A 27,877-nucleotide genomic window follows, 5' to 3' on the forward strand; every position below is an offset into this window, starting at 1 on the left:
GTCCTGCTCGACTTGCGGTTGTCATTAAAGGCGCATGAATTATGCAGTAGCCCAACTGAACTAGTTGCAGTGGACGCCGTCTGGATCTGAGGCTCGAACAGGCCTTTATTTGTTGTTTTAATTAACTAATTAAGATTTTTCTATGTTGCAGCAACAGCAAGGGCAGAGCAGCGCAGAGTAGTAAACACATCCATGGCAACAGGGACAGCGGCAGTGGGAGGGAGGGGCAGGGGCGGTGGCAGTAGCAGTGGCAGTGGCTGAGGTAAGCAGCGTGGAATGTTGGCATCATTTGTTTTTGTTGCCGGCCAAGTTGCTAAGGACCCAATTAACCTTTTATGGCCATTTGGCACAATAACGAGAAGCGAGCAGCCAACAGCAAAGACAATGCCATACAATGTTAAGCTACTTGGGCGCATCTCGAGAGCCAGACAGACAACTGGCAACTGCAACTGCAACTGGCAACTGGCAACTGCAACAGCAACTGCAACAGCAACTGCAACGGCAACTGCTGCCGAGAGTTGGCTAAATTGTTGGCCATATTCGGCGCTTATTAGTTTGAGCCCAAAACAATGAACTTGTTTTCGTTTTTGTTTTATTATGATTATTATTATACCCTGAACCCATTTTCAATGGGAAATCAGGGTATAATGGTTTTGTTGAAATGTATGTAACAGGCAGAAGGAGGCGTGGCAGACCCCACAAAGTATATATATTCTTGATCAGGGCGACGAGCTGAGTTGATTTGGCCCTGTCCGTCTGTCTGTCTGTCTGTCCGTCTGTCCGTCTGTCCGTCTGTCCGTCTGTCCGTCCGTCCGTCTGTCCGTCTGTCCGTCTGTCCGTATGTATGAACGCGTCGATTTCAGAAGATATAAGAGCTAGAGACTTCAAATTTTTTGTAAAATGTTCGTAATTACAGCGCGGATATCGAGTTTATCATTAAAAATCGATAACTCATTCCGATCTTTTTTTATCGATAAAAAACCTTATCGAAACCCAGTTATAAAATTATATCTTCTACACCTTTATTGCTAGAGTCTCCAAATTTTTAATGTATGCTTATATGCAATTTATACAATTTCGGTTTTTGTTAAAATTTACCCCCCACCTCTAAATTCACCCCCTCACCCTCACTTTTATAAAAAGCGTATTTCAAATACTAGAGACTTGTGCTTTGGCAATTGTATGTATATTCATGTTATAATCATAATCTGAAAGTTTCATGAAGATCGTACGTCCATAAAAAAAGTTATTAAACAATTAAGTTCTCATAGTAAGCGCACACTGCAGCCCATGCGTGTTTATGCGTGGGTGCTTGTGTGTGTATGTGTTTGTGTATGTGTGTGTCTATGTGTGTGTGTATGTGTGTCTGTATGCGTGTGTGTGTATGTGTGCCTGTGTGTGCGTTTGTGTGTGTATGCATGTGTGAGTGTATGTGTGTCGCAGTTCGCAGTTCGTGTCGTGTTTCTTATGTAAGCTGAAAGACGCGAAAAATTATTGAAATATCTATTGCTCCAAGGGTTCAGGGGGATCTCGTAGTCGAGCAGTCTCGACTAGAGCTTTTTTACTTGTTTTTATTATATTTTTATTTTTCCCTGCAACAAATTGACATTGGCAAACATTTGTTGTGCAGCCAAATGGGGCGAATGGCAATTTCCTGTTTGGCTCGTTTTCATTTGATTTTGATTTTTCTTTTTTCTGGGAACTCACCTCAACGCTCAACGCTCCATCAATTATTTATTTATTTATAAATAATGTACTTTCAATGACTTCAGCAATTCTTATCTGCAAAATAAGAAAGAAATGCGTGAACACCATAAATTATCAGACACGTAGTTAAATATAGTCTATAGTCTATGTAAAGGTTAGATAAGCCTTTATTATCAACTGATAGTGCAGCCGCTCGATAATGCCTTTTTTCTATTTAATTAACTTTGGCCATAATTTATGGGCAAGCAATGCAATACGTTTCAGCCCAAACGCATAATAAATCCTCTGCGGCATATTAAATTTTGTAAATATTTCGCAGTTTTTTACGCCATTTTGTTATGCAAATGCGTGGCTAAAACTTAATTTATTATAATTAAAATGCAATTGTTTCCTGTTCTTTCGGCCGGTCGGAAGGGTTAGCTTTCGCAGCATATTTTGCATAATTATTTATGATGTGTGCGCAAATACATAAATATTTATTCTAATTGTATGCTTTGGCGTTAAATAAGTGCAAATGATTTTGCCATAAATTAGATTACGTAATTTATATTTAAAGCCTAATAGATCGCTACCTATCGGCGCCGCATATATATCTACAAATACAAATACAAATAATATATACAAATTTCTAATTGCTATAGTCTAATTTTATTAAAAATATTTCGTAGCATTAAATACTATTGCTATGTAGCTCAGCAAACAAATCACAAACAAACAAACAAGCTACAATCGATTCGATTCTGAATGTACAAAAATTTTAACAAAATAATTATTATTCTATTACATTGAAATTACATACAAGTGAAAAATGTGTTAATGCAAAACTTTGATTTTTTTATGTGAAATTGTGTTGACAGATTGTCAAGTTGCCTATAAATTCAACATTTAAATTATTTACTTTTGCTTTTTTACTGAATTGTAGTTGGGTCTTAGAACTATATACAAACGGAGTCATAAACGATTATTAATGTCTAGAAATAGAGAATATATGCTCATATTCATAGGATGTCCTGAAAGAACTTTGAACCTAATGACTACTAAAAGTAGCTGTAATCTTTGACGTCTCAGATTATCTCTCTGCGGCAATAAATTTTATTTTTAACATAAGATATCTTTAAGAAGTCTTCCGCTTTTCAAGAATTACATTCTTCATATATAAAATGGTTTTATCTGCAACTTTTCTGTTTTATTTTTGTTCCCACTTTAAACTCCTTTATTTTCACCCATACAGTCAATCAGCTTATCAGTTTCAACACCTTGGCGACTGCCCCCAACCGGTTACGTGCTGGCTGTAATGTGCAACGGCCTCAAGGTGTTATGCCTTGACAACAGCAACAACAGCAACTTCTACTTTGCTTTAATACTTGTCTCCGTAGCGAGTGGTAGATAAAATCGCATGACGATAGCAACTACAAGAGACCAGCGACAGCGTGTGGGTGTTGTAGCTGCTGAGGTGCGTGCGTGTGTGTCGCCTGGATACGTTTACTTGCTGACCAACACACACACACGCAGACACGCACACACACGCGCATTCGAGTCGTACACGTTTTTTTACAATAACTAATCAGGTTAGACTAATTAGAAACGCATGAGGTGGCTCGCTGTAGACGAGGGCGTGGCAGTAGGCTACCTGGCTAGCAACTATAACTGGCATCGACATTCGAGCGGCATATAATTTAATTACTACACGCCTGGACCTAACCAAATTAATGAATTTCATTAGATCTCTGCATTTCTCTCTCTTCGATCTATCTAACTGAAGCACAAAGCTCCAACTAATTAATAATAATAATTCAGCTGGCCATAATTAATTTAATTGTAGTTCAATTGACAAATTTAGCCGGCACCAAAATCAGCTTCTGTTTTCAAGTGCTCCGAGCTGCTGTTGCCTTTAAGAGGCTTTAAAACAAATTTCGCACGCTCTACGGCGCCCACCAACAGCGACAACAACAACAACAACAAGAAGAGCAACAACGAGAGCAACAACATCAACAACATTGTTGGAAGATTTGCGCCTTGGCAGTTCATTAAATGTATGTTGGGCCCAATAAGCAAAAGCCGCTTACATGAGCAGATCCACACAAAAAAGGGTGCGCGCCTCATCATTGCAAAATACTCCTCAAAGATACCCTATAAGTATGAGGGGTATACGTCTGCTCAACACATTCAGAAGACGACAAGAATTTAAGCAATTTAATTAACAGAGAATGAACCAAGTCATATTATACAACTCATACAAATTCAATTAGTCATATACATATTTATTCATGTGAATTCAAAGAAACTTCTGTATGTTCTAGCTAAACTATATACATTAATTATGAATTTATAGTCAAGCGCATGTTGGTGCACTCTCCACTTATGCACTCTCATTATTACTAAGGACAGCAAATTAATACAGATGACTCTGCAGCTGTGTGTTAGATAATTATGACCTTAACTTAATCTTGGACCATTCGAATCTTAACATTGGAACATAGAATACAATATGTATGCTTTCATTTAACAATATTTCAAGCTTTACGTTAGTTAAATTGTTTTTATTATATTTTATTTATTTATTTATTTATTTTTTTATTCACAATATAATCATAAATTATTTATTATATATAATTTAATTTTAAACAAAACAGAGATTTTTGTTCAAACAACAACATGTAAGTGATATATGTGAAGTTAAGATTGAATAAAAAAAAGATTTGATAATAAAAAAAAAATAAATAAATAAATCGAGTTTAATTTATTTCCAAACACATTATGTTATATAAGCAAAATATTTGCATTGCAAAAAATGAATAAAAATCGAAATAAATAAATTGAATAATATTCAAATTATACGCATGTAACATTCACAACTCTACTTTCTACATTTTCATCAAATACGTTTCCTTACAAAGTATTTATAGTGTAGCTGACTGTTCCATAATACCCAAAAATCAATATTTCTCAACTTCATATTATTTTCCTCCTCTTAGCCTGTAAATGGCGTAAATTATTTGCTAATGATCACAAAATGTTGCTGATCGTAAACACTCTTAAACGTATATAAACAGAATGCCCCTTGGCCATTTTTTCGTTTGGCTTAAATTCAGTTCTTTTCGCTTTTTTTCTGTCTCTGTATATTTTTTGTTTGTATATATTATTTTGGCTCGAGGCATTTAATTCTGTTCATTTGGGTCTTCGCACAATGATGGCCATAAAAATAGCTTCGATAGGCCCATAATATTATTTACTTCTGTTTCGATGACTCTCTCTCTCTCTCTCTCTGTCTCTGTCTCTGTCGCTCTCAAATAGTTCTGCTTGCTGCTGCCCCATCGCTCGTCATATTCAACGTCTTGATTAAGCGCAATTAATTGCTGCAATTGCTGATTTTAATTCCAATTTATGACCCTTGCAACTGATTGGAGGACGCACACTCGACACGGGACCAATAACTCAATAAAACCCAATTTACATGCATATAGTATATACCTTATACCCTTTGCTCTCGCTACGTTCGGCTGTCCATCATCCGAGACGAAGGTCGTATGCATATTTACACTAGTTGTTGTTGTTGTTGTTGCTATTGTACACGCAATCGCTTCTTTTGAATATTAATACATATTTACATAGCCGGCTAACCTGTTTCGGATTGTGACTGTCTCACACTCTTTCACTCAACCTATCAAGCTGCGCTCTTACCGCTCTCTTCCTCTCTCTCTCTCTCTCTCTCTCTCGCTCTCTCTCTCTCTCTCTCTTTCTGTCTCTCTTTCCCGGCAATCGTATAATTTGCCAGGCCTTTATGTTTATTGATTTTGGCTAGCGCCATGTACTTTTGGCCTGACTTATGGACTTGGCTTTAACGACTGTCCGGCTAACTAAGGCCCATTGCCACGCCAAAGTCCCTGGAGTGCATAAAGATTTGGCATTTGGATGAAAACATCTGTTAAGACTGTTAAGAATGACGCATAGAAAAGGAATTGAACAACTTAATGCTGTCTAAAGCAAAGCTATAAAAAATAACGAGAGAGAGAAAGGGAGAGAGATAGTCATAAGAACAAGTCAAATTAGCTTTAGGCTTTTCATAAAATATTTAAGTAACGATAGCAAAAGAAAAACAACCAAGAATTTCAAAAAGTTAGGAACAACAAAGAATAAAAGAAAAGGACACTTTGATTCTATCATGAAAAGTAAAAAAGAGAGAGAGAGAGAGAGAGAGAGAGAGAGAGAGAAAATCCACTTAGGCCTGTTGAATAAGTTTGGATGAGCATGAGATCAGCAGCGCAGAAGATCAACGAATTTTAAATTATGCATAACACTCTCTATGTATTTGCATATTTGTATATGGAATATAGAATATTCCCCTTTATTAATGATGATTGTATATAAATATGTATTCCTAAAATCAATGCAGATGCCCATGCCATACCCATATACTTATAGGCAGCAGAGCGTGTATCGGGCTCAATTTATTGGCCATATTTTAGTTTTGGGCCACTTCGTAGCTGGTTTTTGCAAAGCTCAAACAAAGGTTACAGAATCCAGTGATTTGTCTTGGGCTTAGACGGCCCTCGAAGGAAATGAAGATTTAGGGGGTTCAGTGATGGGTCTGCCACATGTTGGGGCATGCCACGGCGCAGTTGTTGGCTTAACCGACAAATTTAATTACAAAACAATAAACGCTGTCCGCCAGGACAATGGACGGCCGACAATGAAGAGGCAAATAAAAATGCCAGGCAATAATTTCATGTGCAGTCGCAGAGAGTCGCGACTTGCAGCAAAAATGCGAATTATTTGCGCAACGTAAATACAACGTGAGGTCCGCAGCCAAGTGCAACACACGAAGCACGGACAAGTCGTGTCAGCATCCGGGGAATGCTGCAACTGGAGTCCCTTTCAGATGCTGATGCTGGTGCTGGGGCTGCCGTCGCTGTTGCAGCACAGAAATTGCAAATCATGCAATTTGTGAGCACTTCGAATGCAATCAGCCAACTGTTTGATTTATGTTCATTTGCAGTTGCCAATTCCTGCGCTCCTCTTTTATTCCACGACCTTTTTTTTCTTTTTGTATTACTTTTTTTTCATGCACTAATTTTTCAAATCAAAAGCCAAGCCAAAAGCCTGACTCAACGTTAAATTAATCATAGCATAGAGGAGTCAGCGTCGTCGTCGTCGTTACAATCAATAACTCAAATCGATTGCAGGAGCTGCAGCGGGCCAAAAGCTAAATACAAGCGCAATTGCCCAGCCTCGACCTCTGGCTGCAGCTGCATAAGACTAGTAATTATACCAGGGCTACCAACATATTAAGAGGGGCATGGGAGGGGCGGTCCTGATGTGATAAACGAGCGCAGAACGGCCTTTTGTGAGCCATCCTTTTGTTCGTGGCGTTTGTTCCACAACAACTTCATTATGAAATACGCGAATGGCCTTATTTATACACTTGCCAAAGCAGTTGCCTAACTAGTATGGAAATAAACGACCAGATCCAATAAAATTTCTGACGCAAAGAACTATGCTTATAGGCATATAAATGTTGGTTTGCTGCTGCGCAAACAAAGGCAAAGCTGAATGCGTTTCGCACCGGATTTGGACTTTCTGTCTACCCATACCAAGCTGGCAAGGCAAACTGTGATATTCCAACTCTCGTAAGGTACAGTCAATCGACTCTCACTTCAGATAACATCAAGGTAACATTTAACTGTATTGTATGCATAACAGAGCCATCTCACATGTTCGATCGCGCATACAAACTCAATGCAAATTTGCTACGGCAAACATATTTTCTGCAAGTGTACTTCAGCCCGGGCAGACCGTAGATAACAGCGTTTTCTGCCTTTCTGTTGTTAACATATGTCAGTTGCAGCTAATTGCATAAAGCGATACGTGCATCAGTCTGTAATTCTATTGGTTACAGCTGAAAGCAGGAAATTAGCATACATTTGCTAATTAGTTGCGATTGTAAAAACTTTCAGCGATACGTGAGCGACGTCTTCAACGCTCGAGCAACCCAACAAGGAACCGGAGCCAGATACATACAGGTCTGGCAGTTCACAAAGTCACTGCCCACTCGTTTCAAACTCGTATCTCAAGAATGCGTGTGCCTTGTCTTGTGTATTCGTTAGATACTTTTCTTAAAAGGGCCCCGGACCAGAAAGCATTTGCAGACGCCAGCTGCTATTGGTGAGAGTCGGATGTACTTTGAGTTGTCAGCCAGACAAGTTTATGCAAATTAATTACATATCGAGGAAGCCAAGTTAAGAGCCCTTGTACGGCATTCTTAACAGTTGCACAAATTTCCGACATAAATTAGCATACACTTGAAACTATTTACTCTACCATTTTTATACGGATCTATTAATCTCTTTGACCAGAGGTGAAATTACATGTTTGTGCGCTCAAGCGAGAGTAAATTTGTTTTATAGAAAACCAAATGAACCGTCATAGCGCATATAGCTATCAATATCCACTCCCCACGCTTACCTCCCAGATATTGCCCTAGAGACTTGGCAAAACTGTAAATTTAATATCAATTTAAAAATATGTATGTAAAAAACATCTGGTTCTTTTTTGTTTCAAATGCCACGCATTAAGAGTGACTAAACCTTGTTGGCGAGTGTTAACAGCAGTCAGCAGCTAAATAGCCACAAGCCCAACTGTCATCAATAATTCAGACAAATATTTATATAAATAATGTGTGTTTTTAAGCTCAATACATGAATAATCAACAAATGGATGTTTAATAATGAATGCATTCGCTTGCAAATAAAAGGTATCTGACAGGGTGTGAGGCTGATTGACTAGGTTTCGCCCTGTAATGACTTGCAATTAATTACCTTTTATCCAGCAATCAATTTATTACCCATTCGACAATGTGGGACAAATATTCATTCAGTCAATCAATCAACTATTCAGGGACAACTAAGCAGTTAAATGCAGCTTTTATTTGAATGGGATAGCTCAATACATGTGCGAGTCAATCACACAGTCTATCAATTCATTATTAGCTTAATGAATCAATCAATAGTTAAAGTGAATGACAGATTAATGGCCAATGGAAAATTTGTTATGGGAATTAATAGACATTAGCATATATCTTAGTCAATCAATCAATCATTACTCAATCGTATTTGAGTTACACCCAAAATAATATCTAGCTGTCAATCAATCAAATACATTTATGACTGAATCAATCATCAATCAATTAGTGACACTTGTAATAAGATTCAAATTAAGATACATTTTTAGTCAGTCAATCAATCTGTTTTAATATATTGGGTGAGCCAAATCAATCAATCGATTAACCACCCATTTAGTCAGTCAAATAATCTCTAATACAATCCATCTGCCAATGAATCATTCAGTTTCAATATTTTAAGAGAATCAATCAATCAAGCAATTAGTTAGTCAATCAATGAACATACCAATAAATCCATCAGTATTATTTTCGCTGCACTAAATGACGTCAATCAATCTTAATCAATCAGTAATATTATGCACATTTAACTCAGTATACCCAATTTGCTAGTTTAAAATTTGTACAGGGTATTTTGAAAAATGTAAACGAGTCTATTTAAATACATTTCATATGGCATGCGATTGTGCAAGTTGTGCTTGCTGCCTTTTGCATTATTATTTATACACTTTGTTTACAAATATTTGCCCTTTCGGTGCTAAAATTGTGACTGATATTGCTGTTGTCGTTGATGTTGTTGTCGTTGCTGTTGCTGTTTCTAGTTCTGTTTCTGTTGCATTTATTTGCTGTGACACGACAAATATTTTGCAGAATTTTTCATTATTTGTATTTTAATTTTTATTACAGTTTTGGAATTGTTTGCATTTCATACGCTTAAAAGCAAAGCAAATGAATCTCTGAAACCTATGGGCAATATGAACTAAATAATAATTCACACACACAAGCCCGTATACAGACATACAATGAATGGATATTTCCGCTTTGAAACTAGATAACAAACTATTTAAATAAAAAATAAATAAAATATATACATGGATATAAATGTTATATATATATCTATATACATTGTAATCGCTATGGGCGAACACAGCCGTATGTAAACATTTATTATTTTTGTGCATTGATGATATCAGTTGGCATTTAATATGTTTGTGGTCAGCATAATGCATATAAAGTTTCTTTCAAAGCATATTACACAACAAAAACAGCAACAAAAACAAAAACAACAGCTATAATAACAATCATAATCAAGCCAAAGTCCCGATAGAGTGGACCGGAGGGCAAGCGAAGCAGTTAGTGAAAGTGCTTTTAGATGCTCCAGCTAATTAAGAAGAAGCAGCAGCAGATGATGATAATGATGATGACGATGACTAAGGCAAACATTTGTACAAATCACACGAAGCATTCAGTTTCATTGATGAAGACATTGGCATTGCATAACCCAACAAATTGCCAAGTCAAAACTTATATTTATTTTATTTATTATTTTAGCAAAACTTTTATCTTTTATATTTTTGCCTTCCGTTTTTGACCCTCTCCTAGAGTGATGATGTTTGGCGTACAAATGTGGTTTTCAATATTAACTTAGGGCTATTTAGCTGGAGGGAAACCAGCTGTTTCGCTTTTTGGACAGCACAATGAAAATGGAATGCCGGCCTCTACGAGGTCTAAGATAAAAAGTGAGAGATTTGAGTGAAGCTCAAATTGGGCGAGCCAAAACAATAATATATAATTATAGATCAATTATAAATTCGTATTTTCAGCTACATGCTAATATAGAGCCTAAATATTTGAAGGCTTTTGTTTCAAACCATAATATGGATATGAATATCGAAAGTTATTGAGTTTCAATGTCAACATATATAATAAAACGTTGGGCTTAATGATGTGTCTAAGAATTTGTTGACGACAGAGGCACAAATTAAAAACGAAAGGCATAAATAAGAAAACCAAGTTTAAAGGCATTCTCTGTCATTCAATAGAAATATCTTAAAATATCATATGACATAATGAAACATTTTTCGTCTCAAATACAAAATACGTAAGAGTTAGTCGTATGGAGCCATAGTTAATTTACTGCAACTTTTTTGTATTATTTTCTCATTTTCTTTGCTTTGAAATAAATAATAATAATTTTGCAAACAGAACTTATGGCGTTCTACATAGATAACACTACGAGTGGCGAGCCTTTGTATTCTACAGATATTGCTTTCTGTAGGTTTCTTGATGTACTTTCTGACATTCAAAGTTTGTTTATAATCTCTGTTAGAAATGAAATAATCTATTTAATATTTATTTATATTATATTTCAATATCTATATCATATGTATATTATAATTCTAGTTCTAGTTGAATTTATAATTCTAGTTAATATTATAATTCTAGTTCTAGTTGAATATACGAAGGGCTCCAGACTTCTACAGCATCATGAATTTATTTCTTTGGGTTGGTTTAAAATTAAAGATTATATTAAATAATTCTTTAAATATTATTTTATATATATAAAAAACACTCTTAAAAGTTTAAAGAATTCTCTTTCTTCATTTAAAGTTCGTTTCCCTAATACTTTACATTTTTCTCAGTCGAAAATTTAGCCATTTTCATTTCGTAAATGGATTTTGTGCTTTTCCTTACGTTTCCATATTTTTGTTGCTTTTGTTGTGTTTCAGTATTTCTTCGTTTCATTCGCAGTTGTTTATAAACAAATGGTCAAATATAATAAGAGCGCTCAGTCAACAGAAGCTTGCAAAACAAACCAGGTGTCAGCAGCAAGCAGTTAACAAACAAACGTGAGAGAAACAAAGAGAGCAGGGGGAGAAGGAGAGAGGGAAAGTGAGAGAAAGAGGTACTATGGGGCCAGTGTAAATAAATAGCTGTAAAAATCTTCAAAAGGCAATCAGACGGTTGTTCACCTGCGACTCGGACGACGCGCTTCACGTCGTTTCTTGGTCAACCTTTTGGGCCGTGCCCAGCTCGAGCTGTTGTTGTTGTTGTTGTAGCTGTCATTCACTTCAGTTTTTTCTTTCTTTCTTTCCTCTTTTTCACTTTTTGGTTAATTTTTAACGTGCCAAGAATTTCCAGCCGCCCATTTCCATGCCAATTGACTGCGCACGTTGCGTTCTGATTTGCCAGCTAGCTTTTCGTTTATTTAGCATACATACAAATATATAAATATATGTATATGGGCTTTTTATTTTTATTTTTATTTAGTCTGTTACATTTTCGGGGCATTAATTTACAGCGACGACCCACATAGCTGGCCAAGCTGATGGCTCAAAGCTCAGCCGGCAGCCAGCAGCTCGTTGCGATCTGCCTAATTACGGCTCAATCAACCGACTGTGGCAGACAACATCTCTCGACAGCAGCGCTGCTCCCATGCACCCGGCTGCAGGGATTGTTGCCTGCGCGGTTACCTAACTGCAAGTTAATGACTTACTGAAAGTAAAGCCAACACTGCCAAACCACCAGCAGCAGCAGATGCACAGGCTAGCTGCAACTGCGCGGCAGGCCTCAAATATTTGGCGGCACCTGAATGCATTTTACAAATTTTTATGCGGCCGACTGTTGCAGCAACATGTGATAAATTGCAGGCATCAACAGCTACAACAACAATGACAAGTGAGAGTGCGCAGTGCTGGGCGAGCCGCACCCAACAGTTACCCTACAAAATTGTGTTTAAGTAGCTTTCTCTACTTAATAAACTTGTTTCCTGTTATAAAAGTAACTAATTAAAAGCAGAATTAATTAACATTTTATGCACTTATTAAAAAGCCAGATTATACCCTGTACAGTAAGTAAAGTAAACACGCTGCAGGCTGTTGTATCTCACTAACTTCTGCTTGCTGATCATCAATCATTTTCACAATTTACAGGGTATGCCAACACAGTAAACCATATTGCTCGCGGCCCATTTTAACAGCTCGCTGCAAACGCTAACGTTTTGTCGCTGACATTTTTGGTTAGCTGACTCATGGCCTGCACCCTGGCTCAGAGACAAGCCTGTGGCCCCATCTGTAGAGGGCTCGTTGCAGTGTATTAACCATTAACATTTGTAAATGAGAAAAATGCCAAAGCCAAAAAGGTGAGTCGAAGCAAAAGACGAAGAAGAAGATGAAGAAGCAGATGAAGAAGCTGGAGCAGCAGCAGCAGCAGCAATGGTTGATGACTTTGCATTTGATGCGTTTTCTATTGAATGCAGTAACAAATTGAACAATTGAGCGTGCGTGTGTGTGTGTGTGTGTGTGTGTTAATGATGATGCAACATTTGCCACAATCGTTGAACAAAAAAAAAAAAACATCGCCCGTGGCGCACAGCGGCAAAGTTTAATGCCCGAAGGCCGCAAATGCGTCAATACGTCAATACGGTTTGCTTCTAAAGTGTTGCAATGCCCGGCTCTTCTCCAGCCCCCACGCACTCACACACACACACACACACAGCGTAGGGTATAATGAATTCGTCATGAACGCCAAGCTTGGCATTTACATTATGCTGCTCAAATGTAGACTTTAAGACTTAGCGTCAGAGCGTGAACTACATCAAGAGCAATCTTCAGCTTTTATTTATTTTTTTTTTTTGGTGAATCAGTTTATGTAATTTTGTATAAAAATAATATTTGCTTCAGTTATTTATTAGACTAACAAACAATAATAATTTTAGGCACAAAAGAATGTTGCTGTTTTGTAAAAAAATTCATCAGCTAGACTCGGTTAACCTATATATAGATATAATATTTAAATTTCTTTTAAAATTTTTGCTTTTAGCATTATTTTTAATTCAGCTCTAAAGTTTTGTTGAAAATGAAAGAGTTCATTTTAGTTATTTTTAGTTATTTATTCAGCTAACAAAGCATAATAGTTTCAGTCAATGAATATTAATAATTTGTGAAAAATGCATCCGCTAGACTAATTTGCTATATGTATGTATTTTATATGAAATTCTTTTTATATATTTATTCTATATTAATATACTATTAGTATTTAGTATTAGAGTGACATGTTCAATTAATAATTAAAAGCAATAAATAAAGCCAGGGTTAAGTTTAGTTTATTTTAATTACTATCTCTTTAAATTTCAATCATATTTTGAATTATCTATAATGGCATAAGGACAGCAATTCGAATTAGCTTTTGAAAGATAATCCAAGGTTCGCCTATTGCATTCATGCACTCGTATCGCTAATCTTTTTTTTTTTTACGACTTATATTTGCTGCTGAATATTATTTCGATTGCAAATCCCATTTTGGTATATACCTTCTTATTGTCTTAGCCGAAGGCCATCGTATTCACTGTCATTAAAAAATATCAGCCTGATAGCTCTTAACAATATTCCATCATAATAATAATAATAATTGCCATCAGCTGCTCATCTCGGGCTCATTGTGTTGGCAGTTCGCATTTTTTATCAGCTCATCAAACTGTCTCTGGCCAAATAGTGAAAAACAAGAGAAATAAATAGCACAAACCACACTCGACTCGCAGTTGGCTATAGCCATATTCGCATTGGCATTTTCCTGGCCAAGTTGTTGCTATTGGCGCTGCTGCGGTTACGGTTTAATAAGCATTCATTGCTAATGCCAGCACAGAAAAAAGACAACTACAACTTAGCTATAGAGCCGCAGAGCCGTGTTCAGAGTCATAGAGTTAGCTATATGCATGGACATTATGAATATAATATATATATATAGAGAGAGACTAAAAACTAGTCAAGCGGGCGCATACAGTGAGCACCAAAAACATTGCAACAGGTTTGCTTGGCTGGCCTTTTGCCTTATTAAATCATCTGCTTGATTGTTGTTGCTGTTCATATTTTTGTTGTTGTTGTTGTTGTTAGCTGTCTCTTTGTGCGACCAACTTGATTTGTTACTGAAGGTTAGTTTGCGTCATTAGAAACGTTCATCTTTATGTTTCTATTTTATGTATTGGTATTTTCTTCATAAAATCAAATTGCTTTTTATGGGAAAACCCATTTAAAAGCAAATACTAAAATATTTTTCGCAAAGTGCGCAACTGTTACATCTACAACAACTGAAACTTTGCTTGACTATCGCACAATGCTGTCGACTTAGCACATAACAACTAACAACCCACAGCAACAACAATGGAAAACAACCGACAACAACAATTGAGAACAAGCACGTCGACCTTTTGTCAAAACTTGCCTTAGAATTATGTTCTATACTCCCAACTAGCTACAGCTTCCTCTATGCTCATCCTGATAATAACAACTAATTCGCATACAATACAACAAAACTTTTCGAGAGCTCTTTCTTTCTTTCATGCACTGCACGAAAGTTTGTGGTGAGAATGAAATACATTTATATATGAAATACATTTACATAAATCATTCTACATTTAGGCTTCAAATGGGGCTTTGTTCATTTGCTTAACAATTCCATACATATTTTACTCTAAATTTTACTGAGTACCTAAATACCTTTAGACTGAATAATCTTTGTCTCTCTTTGTACTTTTATCTATGTCATTATCTCTACATGATATGTGCACCTATGCAACTTTTTATACCCTGAACCCATTTTCAATGGGAAATCAGGGTATAATGGTTTTGTTGAAATGTATGTAACAGGCAGAAGGAGGCGTGGCAGACCCCACAAAGTATATATATTCTTGATCAGGGCGACGAGCTGAGTTGATTTGGCCCTGTCCGTCTGTCTGTCCGTCTGTCCGTCTGTCCGTCCGTCCGTCTGTCCGTATGTATGAACGCGTCGATTTCAGAAGATATAAGAGCTAGAGACTTCAAATTTTTTTTAAAATGTCCGTAATTACAGCGCGCATATCAAGTTTATCATTAAAAATCGATAACTCATCCCGATCTTTTTTTATCGATAAAAAACCTTATCGAAACCCAGTTATAAAATTATATCTTCTACACCTTTATTGCTAGAGTCTCCAAACTTTTAGTGTATGCTTACATGCATTTTATGCAATTTCGGTTTTTGTTAAAATTTACCCCGCACCCTTAAATTCACCCCCTCACCCTCACTTTTGTAAAAAGCGTATTTCAAATACTAGAGACTTGTGCTTTGGCAATTACATGCATATCCATGTTATAATCATAATCTGAAAGTTTCATGAAGATCGTACGTCCATAAAAAAAGTTATTAAACAATTAAGTTCTCATAGTAAGCGCACACTGCAGCCCTTGCGTGTTTATGCGTGGGTGCTTGTGTGTGTATGTGTTTGTGTGTGTGTGTGTGTGTGTGTGTGTGTGTGTGTGTGTGTGTGTGTGTGTGTGTGTGTGTGTGTGTGTGTGTGTGTGTGTGTGTGTGTGTGTGTGTGTATGTGTGTGTATGTGTGTCTGTATGCGTGTGTGTGTATGTGTGCCTGTGTGTGCGTTTGTGTGTGTATGCATGTGTGAGTGTATGTCTGTCGCAGTTCGCAGTTCGCAGTTCGCAGTTCGCAGTTCGTGTCGTGTTTCTTATGTTAGCTGAAAGACGCGAAAAATGATTGAAATATCTATTGCTCCAAGGGTTCAGGGGATCTCGTAGTCGAGCAGTCTCGACTAGAGCTTTTTTACTTGTTATCTTTTATATTCTATGTTTTATGTATGTCTTATATCTATTTATGTCATTTAGGAAGATATATACATACATATGGATAAATATATAATATATTATCTAAATTACTCATGTATGTCTATATCTTTAGAGAGATATGAGAGATAGAGACATAGAAACAGATATAGTAGAGTATGTAGGAAAAGATATAGTCTCTAGTATCTCTATTTATATCTCTATCTTTCATATCTGCACATGAGTCTACATTTGCATCTCTTTATGTCTATTAATTATTTTATCTCACTCTATCTTTCTCTCTCTCGTTGTATCTTCCTTCTCGCTTACAATCTTCTTCTGTCATTCTATATCTTTCTTTTTCTGTTTCTTTCTCTCTCTCTCTTTCTCTCTCTCTTTCTCTCTCTCCCTCTCTCTCTCTCTCTCTCTCTCTCTCTCTCTCTCTCTCTTTCTCTCATGATTACCTAATATTAGCCAACTATTTCTTATTGTGTATTTCAGATATCCACTCTCCAGGGAACACATGCATATATAATATGTATACTTATGTTTTTTCGGGGCAAGTTCCTTCTCGCGTAATTCATTACTTTTTAAGATTCTTCTTATTTCTGCTGCCGCCCATTGTATACTCAAACCCATCCCAACACACGAAAAAAGCAAATAAAGAAAGGAAGAACATGAAATAAAACAATAAGCGAGCTAGCAACAACGAGGAAGTCGCTGCCTGTGTGTGTATCCGTCAGATATCGCGCCAACTATTTGTATTTGCCGAGTTGATGTTGCTGCTGCTGCTGCTGTTGTTGTTGTTGTTGTTGTTGTTGTTGTCATTGCTGTTGCTGGTCATATTTTATGAGCCCCCGCCGAGTAAACAATACAACAAAATATTCAGCGCGATAAGCGTTTTTATGCAGCACTCGAAACGAAACTCTCCACTGCGAGCCAACCACCGGCAAGTACTCAAGACTGACCCAAGGCACATCACGACCAGAAGGGGCTGCCACATGTGGCAGCCGAGCAGCGTGTGCAACAAGTGGCAGTGCGAAGTACTCGTGAACGTAGCTAGGGAATGCACCGCTCGAAGGCGCATTAATTTGACAGCAGAGGACGACACGTGGACTTTGGACGTGAGTGAAATAAAGTGAGAAGCGAGATAAGATGTGACGCCAGCTGCAATTAATCACATTAACAAATTCGCTCTGACGGCGGAAAATTCAGCAGGGGCGAGTGGAAATCGTAATTAAAGTGACCACGGAGGCTAGGACAAGCAAACAAAACTCATTAAATTAGTTGCCAGCTAATAAAATGACTTGCTTTTCACACAAATCACAGCAGAGTGTGTGAGAGCAGGTGCAGACTTGGCCAAGAAGTTTTCGGTTAAAGTGACCCAGCTGTCCAAGTTGGTAATGAATAAAATGACAACAATTTGGGGACAGCTAATAAAATGACTTTTTGGTAGCTAAAAAAACGTAAAAATGCGTGAAGACGCGAAAATTATCATGGCTTTTGCAGTGGATCATGAATTAAATTAGTACAACTAAATGAGAGCTGAGTTCAGATGAGGAAATGGCTTAGTTAGACGCATTAATGACTGTCAAATTAACCCAAAAAGTCTAAAATGTAGAGATTACCCAACACGATATAAGCATAGCCAACAACTGGGAAATAAATGAAGCTAGGCATAGAGTCATATAATGCCATTAGTTTGCCCAAGTAAAGGAAGTTGAAATGCTAGGTGAAGTACTCCATTGCCTTTATATATTTGTATGTACAATTCTAAAGAAATGGAGATAAGAAGTGTTAATACGAAAAATAAAATTTGAAATTTCCTTCATTCTTTTCTTATATAAATACTTGTTCAGCCACTGCAATTTATGATAGATTTAAAGTTTATAGAAATTATAAAGAAATTAGCTCATTAATTCCGAATTTTCTATAATTAAATATGCATTTTGACTGAACAGAATAACCGATGAAAGGCGTAACATAAATCTCCAAATAATTAATCTCCACTCATTCACGAAATAAAATGACTATACTGGCTTTTTCTGCAAAAATCTAGATAGATAGATAATCAATTTGAAGCCAGATTCTTGAAATTTGATATTCATAAACGTCAGCCTGATTTAGAGTCAACATTTGATCGACATGTCTAATAGAGTGCTACTTCCTGTAACTTTCTTGTTAATATAGATACTTATATTCAAATGCTACTGCTGAAATATTTAATCGTATGGCCCTGCGATGTCTAGCGAATATAGAAAATATATGCATGCCTATTGCGGGCGTGGCTAATCGGGAAAAACTTATGCAGTTTGACAGAGTCAAATTTAAACGGCTGTTGGCCTCTCCTATTCATTTGTCATCAAATAAAACGAAACTATAAAACGCCCACATCAAAACTCGAACTTGTTTTAATTTTTAATTGAATATTCGTAAGCAATTTTATGGTCAGTAAATGCTCATGGTAAAAAGGCTATGATTTTATTATTTTATTTAAAAGCTAGCTTCCCAACTAGTTAAAGCCTTTGAGCACTTTGATTCAATCAACTCTTCATCTTATTCTTATGCAAAACTGAAGTGAATCCATTTCGAGTGAGCTGCCCAAAGATTTGCCGTCAGAAACAACAATAAATGGATTTTATATTGTTTTTACTTTTTATTGTATTTTTCTGTGGTTTGATCCTTGCTTATGGAGCGATGGCTTTTGCCCCATTTGGTCAACATTCTTGTGGGCTGTCTTTGGGCTGCCTTTTGACTGCGTGACATGTGCCAGGCGCTCCAATTTATGGCCAAAGATACGACAACTATAAATTGTGGCTAGGTATTGATTGTTGTTGTTGCTCTTACTGCTGCTGCTACGGCTATTGATGTTGTTGTTATTGTTGTTGTTGCTGCGTGTGCTGACAGTTGACAGTTGAGTAACAAGGTCATTATGCGGCTATTTGTGGGCATTTGCCTCCGCTGCCGCTGCCGCTGCCGCTGTCGCTGTCGCTGCCCCTGCCCCTGTCAATGCATATAACAAGTTTGTGCGTCATGAGATACAAATGTATCTGCAGATATAGCTGCGTATCTATTGTATCCGTGATCCGTCTATCTGCGTGCGTAATTACAGTTAACGTTGAGCGGTCAAAGCTCAGCTTCATTTCCGCTGTTAACTCACAATTCTTATTGGCCTCAGATCTTCAAATTTATGATCGATGTCTAGCAAGAGCAAACGAGCCATTTGAGGAATGAGGCTTACACAGCAAAAAATACTTGAAGTTTAAATAAAGTTAAAATCAAATCAAAAGTGAATTGAAGTGAAGTGAACTAACAATAGTTACTGATAAAATTTATTTATACATATTTTAATATAATATATATATTTTGATACTCCGATTATTGACATATTATATTCACTTTTTGTACAGTGTATACATCTTTTGCTTGACAGGTAGGCAGCGCAATGCTGATCCCTAGCCACAATTGAGCCGTCTTTTGTTCAGTTTGGTCCAGTAGCCACAGCCGCAGACACACAGGCTGAGCTACGGATACAGATGCGTATCTTTCGTTTCATTTAATTCTGCTTTTTTTTTTTTTATACTCATTCACGAAAGTGAATCAGTATATTGGTTTTGTGCAATGTCCGTCTTGCTGTCCGTCCGTCTGTCCGTCTGTCCGTCTGTCCGTCCGTCCGTCTGTCCGTCTGTCCGTATGAACGCAATCTATTTCGGCGCTATTGAAGCTAGAGACTTGAAATTTGGAACACATACTCGTGTATATCTCCGATTTATAAAGTGTTAAAATTTTCCCGATCCGCCCACTAGGGGCGTGGCAAATCGGAAAATGCATTTTCCGATATACCAGAAATCATGTTTGTTGAAGAGCTAGAAAGCTGAAACTTGGTATGTAGGTCCGCGTTGACCACCCAAGATCACGAGCTATGGCGGATATATCTACGCCCATTGGGGGCGTGGCAAATCGGATAAAACTGTATCTCCTAAAGTTGTAAACCTAGAATGCTGAAATTTTGCACGTCAGCTAATGGTATGATTCTATAAAGTCTGAAGATAAATTATAAGTCTACGCCCGTTGGGGGCGTGGCAAATCTGACCTGAAGATATAGTGATTTTTTAAATTCTCCTATATTTTGGACACTATTGATGGCAGAGACCTCAAATTTTGTATATATACTCGGACTGATCACCCAAGACCAAAAAGTTTTGTCGGATATATGTCCGCCCACAGGGGGCGTGGCAAACCGCAAAAGTTTATATCTCCTAAAGTATAATAGCTAGAAGCTTCAAATTTGGATAGTTGAGTTACTGGTAGCCTCCTCTATCGATTCCCCAAAAATAATTTTTACGCCTCTTTAGGGGCGTGGCATATCGAAAAATACCCTGTAATTTTCACATTTTTTTAGGGTAAGCATTCAAACTTTGCAGTTAGGGTAACGTTATCTCTTTCTAAAAACTGACCAAAAATGAGGTGTCTACGCCCAGTTGGGGCGTGGCAAATCGGAAAAACCTGTATATTCTACAGTATTAAAACGAAACTTAACTACTAAATTGTTGATGGGATGTGAATGAGTATTCCGCAGTCGGTAACGCCCGACTGCAACGTTCTTACTTGTTTTGGTTTGGCATTGTTTGGGCCTGCCCCACGTCTGAGTCTCGTCTCGTCTTAATGTCTGAGCAGCTAGCTGTGTGTGTGTATGTATGTGTGTGTTGGCTGCGTGTTTGTTAGATTTCCATATTTGTTTTGTGCCCAACAGCGATTAGACACAGGTCTCCGGCTGATGGGCCCAATTAGTGTACGAAATTGTCTAAATATTTGAGCTACTTAGTTTTCGGCTCTTAATTCTGGACACTTTTGTTTGCGCATTGCTAGTGAGTGTGTGTGTGTGAGTCGGCACTTGACATTGATATGATCTCTGATAAGATGCAGCTGGTTCTTCGGCACCCAAAACTGGATATGGATGTGGGTCGATCGAATCGAGTCGAGTCGGGTTTATGGTCAGGCAACAAGCCGAATGCGTTGCGCTTTCACCACAAAAGCTGCACTCGAACAGAGCCGCCGAAGCACCAAAAACAGCTTCACACAAACACCCAGATGCACACACACACACATGCAGTTGCCCGGCGACAAATGCAGATAGAAATGCGGACAGCTACTCAATCGAAGTAGCCGCAGCGAATCCATCCGAAAGCAAAGTGAAATGCAATGCTAAAAGAGCAAATGATGATAAGGATGACTTGGCCAACATTTTCGTTAAGTCAGTCAGAGGAGTCAACTGCTGGCAGATACCCTGTAAAAAAACTGGCACTGCTAACGAATTTATCATGTGATTTACAACAGAGGATATGCAGCTATGACCGCCTTCGAAGTGCACAGTTTTAAGAATATCAATTGTCGATTTGATGTGATAGTAACTTATCGATAATAATCGTTAATATATTTAATACTTGCTATCAAATGTTCTACACTATTTTAAAGTCCTATGTCATCAGTTGATTTAAACAGTTTTAAGCGTTAATAACAATGATAATCAACATAATTATCGATTATAAGTTATCGTGAACGATTAATATATTTAATGAATTTATTCTAAACTATGTTATAGCCTACAGAAGTAGTTGAAAGAATTCTATAAAGAATCCCAAGTAAATTTAATGTATCGTAAAGAAGAATATAGATATAGATAAAATCATAAAGCTAGATCGAATCACATGCAGATACATATATATTAGTCGGCAATACCTTTCTGCTATGCCACTACAGGGTATGTAAAGCAAAAGATGAGGTTTCAGTTGCATTTGCAGTTGCAGAGCTGCGACTGAAGATGACTGCCGCATTCCGAAAGATGCAGGCCCCGAAAAAAAACCAACCAAAAACAAAAACAAAAAACCTTAAAAAAAAGAGACCCAAAGACTTTGGTCTGGTATAAATCGCTGTTAATGCTCTTGTTGTTGTTGTTGTTATTGTGGTTTGTAGTTGTGCTGCAGGAACCAGTTTGGTTTGAATTTTATGTGTATTTGGTTGAAAATTTACGAGTTTGGCGAATAAAGCAGCAAAGAATTCAATGAACTCGTCTTCACTTGGACTTCTAAGCCAGCTCAGCAGCGACTCCGGCAAACACATGTAGTTTAAGCGTTTACACAAACACACACACACACACACGCATATATGTATATGTATATATTTATATATCTAAAGGTATATAGCACAAAGACAGTTAAAGTGGAGGCCTATCTACCTCCTAGTTATGCAAATGCCTGCCTATCCGCCTGCCCACCCGCTGCAGTAGGCTCTAAGGCCAGGAAATTGCTTTCGAATTGGTTTAGCTACGAATTTTTATGCCAGCCAAGAACAACAACAGCAGCGATTGTTGTTGTTGTTGTTGCTGTTGCAGTTGTTCACTTGTAGCTGCAGGTTGTCGTAACATTTGTCTTGTCATTGCAGTTTGTAGATCCTGCTGCGGCACAGCCTCAAATTCGCAACATCCACTTCACAGCAGCAGCCCCAGCCCCAGCCACAGCTCCAGCCCCCTGATTATGCCCTTTCAGACTTTGGGCAATTAGCTGCGAGCTCCGACTCGACTGCAGCCAGTTTCGGTCAGTTTGTCATTTGTTAGCCGCTGCTTCGCTCGGCTCGTCTCTAACGCATTCTTGCCTCTCTTGCCTAAATCGTGGCCAAGTTATAATTAAAATGCAGACGGAGAGTAGCAATTTATGGCCGAAAGAGCTGGCCATTTAAGTATTAATAGCCATCATTTAGGGTCTTTAAAATCTGTTGGCAACTTAATAAAGATGCACCACAATTAAATCACTCAAAGCTTCTCTGGCGATGTTTGGAGAGATCATGAGAAAGCTCAACATGTATTTAAGTAATTACGTGTTTGTCAATATATTTAACTTTTAATTTTTTAAGAACTTTTGATCTTAGGGTATCGATAGCACATTAAAGATAATCAATGAAATGGCTACAAATTATTTAGAAATTTTCTACTATAATGTATCAATAGCAAATTATCGATCGCCATAAAATCAAATTAATGTATTATTTTGAAGCGTATCATTGTTGAATAGCCCAATTCGTTTGCTAGAGGAATAAATTATCTTTGAAGCGATAGCCAACTGAAATATCGATTAATCAAATACATTGTAAGATGCATTTTGAATAATTATATAAATTAACAATTTGACTACTTAACACTACTTAACGGAACATTTAGCAAAAAAGTTAGAGGTATTCTAATTATTATCGATATATCTAATTAAAAACATGTATATAAATGACATGCTATCATAGTCCAAGTTTTGATCTCTCTATTCTCATATTTATTCCTCAATACATACCAATACAATTTATATACCCCAAAATTTATCGAAATCTTATGTCCTGACAAATTAAATTTATTTAAAGTACATATTAAAAGCACTTACTTAAACAATTATACATTTATTAATTACTTGATACAAATCGATACATTTTAAATACGAAAAAATGGTCAAAAAGTTTGAAAAACTTATCTTATGAGTAAACTGTTATCGGTAACATATAAAGTCAGTTAAATTTTACTGGCCATATGCATAAATTCACTTAACACTAGCTGGACAAGCATGGACGCGCGTTCACATACTTGTGTTGGCAACTGTGCCAAGTTAGAAAGAGACTCTTCTTGAGTTACACAAAGTTCTTTCGCAACTAGAGACACGAGTTGAGGTTAAGTCTTGCATAAACAAACTTGGTTGGCAATCGGACACTACGTGAGCTGAACTGAACTGAACTGAACTGAACCAAGCTGAGATGCAGCTCCCCGCACGGCTTGCAGCTTCCCTGGTCCAAGTGCAGTTTCCGCTTTCAGCTGCCTTTCGAAGTGCTACAGTTATCCAGTGGCAAATACAGTTATACACACAAGCACGCTCACACACACTCGCACAACAATTCACATACGTGCCTTCAGTCTTTTGGGACGACATTAGATTACAGCAGCCACTGAAAAGAGATCTACAAAGCGTCGTAGCTATCTATGCAAATTCCTCTCGATCGTCTCGCGAAACGTGTCCAATAAAGAAGAAGCTGAAACACAAGACAGAATAAAACACTGCGAGCAAATGTATATTCCTACCTATATACTTGTACATATTGTAATATAAGTGCTTTTGTTCAGTTGTTCATTCGATAAAATGCAGTTGTTCTCTATTTCGAAGAGAACGTGTCGAACGTGCGAAATGTTCAGCAGATTAGCATTCAATTAAACTATTTTTTGTTGGCTTGTTTTTCGTCTCTGTGTGTTTTGCTATCTCACACCTGGGCGCCTCATAAATCAAGAGAGTGGCCTGGCCATGATGTAAGAGCCGTAATATCATTGTGATTAATTTATTGAAATTAACATAAATGGCAACAGCTTTAACTTGTACGCAGGCCCGGGTCCCGCCGCAGCCAGCTTTTTCGGCCAACATTTATAATTAAATTTAATTACCTCTGCTGCTTCTTAATGATGCACTCCACAAGCAACGAAAATAAAAGGTACCCCGACTAGAGAGCGGAGGGAATGAAACCCGTTTTCAGCGTAAATGAATGTGGCGTTTTATTAAATAAATAATTATGAATGAAAGAGTAAATAACTATACGTGTGTGTGTGTGTCAGTGAGAGAGACAAACACATTAACTCTTACTTGTAGCCAAAATGCGAGCTGGCCAAAAAGGTTTCATCAACGAAATTTGAGAATTTGCGAACAGACGAAGGGTAAATGTATATATGTATGTATGTATATAAAAATATGAGATCCTACGAATGCCATAAACAACAAAAATTGTCAGAGGAAGGGCAGTAATTGAAGGAGAGCTTTTAACCACATTTTAAAATACCATGAGGGGGAAACAAGAGCAAAAAGAAGCAAATTAAATGGAAACATTTACAATAAAAATGCAAAAATACAATGTTTAAGGGCAGAGTTACTAAAGGGGAGTATATAAAAATATTTTTATAGGGAATTTTATTTATAGAACATTTTATTTACTACGACTACTACTAAGCAATTGGATTTATTAGCATTTAAATTTCTTTTATTTTACTAAATACTTATTACTTTGAAAAGATTATCAAATTTCATTTGAAAAAGCTTCAGCTAAAGCAAAGTTATAGAAAGACTTATTCATAATTCTAAAAATATAAGAGGAGATAGAAAGTGAAAGAGTCCCAAAAGGAAAATAAAAAAACACAAGAAAATAACAGAAAAATAACACGCATAAAACATAATTGAAGGAAAATTCTTGAAAACAAAAACAAAAAATGTTTGCTTGAAAAATACCAAATGGTATGATGGAAACAGAAGGAAAGAAAAAAATTCCACCGAGAATTTCGTAATTACTCAGTTAATTCTGCAGAAGTTTTCTGCTGAAATTAAAACACATATCCTCTGCGTCTCCTTCCTCTGCACACAAATAAATTATCTATCTTCAAAGAACACGCTAAGACAAATGGCATAGAAACACTGAACAAGCGACATTTTCGCATCTTTACTCAAACCAACTTTTTTTGCCAGTTCCAGGAAGGAGGTGCTAAAAATTTCATAAATATGTTAGAAAAAACACACTCCCAAATAGATTGCAAAAAAAGTATTATAAAAAGTAGATTTAGCAAATACAGAATATAGAACACCTTGCGGCTGATGGGAAAAGCAAATAAAAACTAAAAAGGGGAACACAAGCGCAACTCAGATTTGTTTCTGATAACGTTAACAACCCATAAAAACTAGAAACAAAGAAATAAAGAGAATGTTGGTTTCTTCTCTTCAGATGTAGAAAGATTCTAAATTCAGCTTTAATTATGCAGATTAATAAAAATTTCGTCTAATTGGCGTATTCAGAAAGACAAGAGGCTCTATCAGGCATCTCATCTACATGCGTCCCGGTTGCCTTCTGATTTCGCTCGTTCCTCCTGGCCAAAAGTGTGTCAGCTAACGGTTTGTCGGCCCTTCGTCTCTCATGAAATGCCTTCAATGATAATTAATACAAATTTTGGCCCGTTTCTAGGCCAATAGAAAATTGTATACAGCACGAACCCAAACAAACCGGCTAAACGCAACCAGACGGGGCCGAGCGGCGGGCCGCGCCAGGGGGGTGGGCAGACACAGGGTTGCATTTCGAAAGGGTGGCAACGAGCCAGCGCCAAGCAAAACGAAACAAAACAAAACAAAACCAAGCAACACAAAACAAAAGAGAAGCCAGCAACGGGCCACAGCTGGCTTCGGTTCGGCATGAAAATCAAATAAGAATTTATTGATTTTTCTTATTTGCCAGCGCGCAAAAACAAAGTCAAGGAAGTGGCCAATAAAAATAATTTGCAAACAAACAAAAACAAAACAAAGCAAAACACAACTGAAAAGCGAAACGAAGCGAGGCGAACCAGCGCCAAAAACAAAACTGGCAAAAACAATGTCAATGCACGCCAAAATAAAAGCAATGAACAAGACGAAGAAGAAGAAGAGGCGAAGAAGAAGCCGCCGCACGCAAAGACAAGAACAAGCAAAGCAGACAGCAACAACAACAACAGCAATGCGCGTAGCTAAGCACGCAAAGGGTGGAGTAGAAGGAGATGAGAAAGAGCCAAGGGGGGTGCACGGGGGGTAGTGTTGTAAATGTCAGCTCAAGTTAACGGAGCCACGCGGAACACCACACACGCAAGCAACAACAACAATGACAAAAGAAATGGTTTGTTGTGCAGCGCCAGGCAAACAACAACAAACAGACAGCGGCACCTGCTGCCGCTGCCGCTGCCGCTGCCGAGGTTCTATGCGAACCATTCCGTTGTGCTCCGACATGTCTGTCCGTCAGTTCGTTAAATTGTGTTCTTGTTGTTGTTGTTGTTTAGCTCCTGGTCGCGTGGCAGCGACACTTGACGTTCAATTCGACTGACTTACCAGCGCTCCTCGCTACTGCTGAGCCTCTGCCTGTGCCTCTGGCTCTGCTGTTACTTTGATTTGGCTGTCAAAACGTTGACTGCGCTGCTTTTAAAACAACAGCAACGAACGCCTCTGAGACTTTACGGTAAAAAAAGAATAAGAAACGCACACACACTGCACTGCACTGAACTATGTTGTAATTTAACCTTTTTTTTTCTCAATTTTTTTATTTATTTAATTATTTATACAACTTTTAAAAATATTCACGGTAATAATTTTTTATGCTTATTACATTTAATTTTCACTCATTTGATACGGCCAACAGCTGACTGTGTTTGCTTTGCTGCCGATTTTAGTGGGATTTTTCACGCGCCCTCACACACACACATTCACGTACGCACGCTGGCACGCTGATACACGGACACAGAACGCCTGCACCTGTGTGCGAGAGTTGTCGAAGAATTTGGTGAAATGCAACGTTTGACTTCGCGCGCGTCCCACTTCCAGCTGCTTCAACGTTCGAAAATCGACTGACTCTGACAGAAGCTAGAGCCCAGTGCAAACCACTCAAACTTGTGTGTGTAGCGAATCGGTTTGGCCTGCGCCGGCTAACCGTTGGTTCGCCTCGCAACATGTTCGATGTGGGAGTGCGTGCGTGCATATGTGTGTGTGTGTGTGTGTGCCTGGGTCAGCTGGGATAAGCCTTGAGTGATAAAAGGTTGCCATGCTCTACAAGCAACATTTTTGCTTATTTTCTTGTTTCTTAACTATGCGGGTGCCCCAATCTCAATATGTG

General features: G+C 37.6%; 1 protein-coding gene across 4 annotated transcripts in view; it reads right to left on the reverse strand.

Moving 5' to 3' along the window:
- Positions 1-27,626, reverse strand: part of Pgant9 (polypeptide N-acetylgalactosaminyltransferase 9) — an 88,676-nt gene extending 61,050 nt beyond the window's left edge. For 2 of the 4 annotated variants that reach the window (XM_089471844.1, XM_089471841.1), the window contains exons 1-2: positions 27,100-27,626; positions 1,708-1,782 (exon numbers count right to left, since the gene is read on the reverse strand). The gene's annotated coding sequence lies outside the window, so the exon portion shown is untranslated. Of the gene's footprint in view, positions 1-1,707; positions 1,783-24,131; positions 24,254-27,099 lie in introns of all 4 variants that reach the window. The other 2 variants (XM_089471842.1, XM_089471843.1) reach the window with 2 other exon arrangements.
- Positions 27,627-27,877: the final 251 nt, after the last annotated feature.

The sequence above is a fragment of the Drosophila arizonae genome, chromosome 5 (assembly GCF_054131065.1).
Source record: "Drosophila arizonae isolate 15081-1271.41 chromosome 5, UAZ_ARI_1.0, whole genome shotgun sequence".
In the NCBI taxonomy this organism is placed as follows: domain Eukaryota; kingdom Metazoa; phylum Arthropoda; class Insecta; order Diptera; family Drosophilidae; genus Drosophila; species Drosophila arizonae.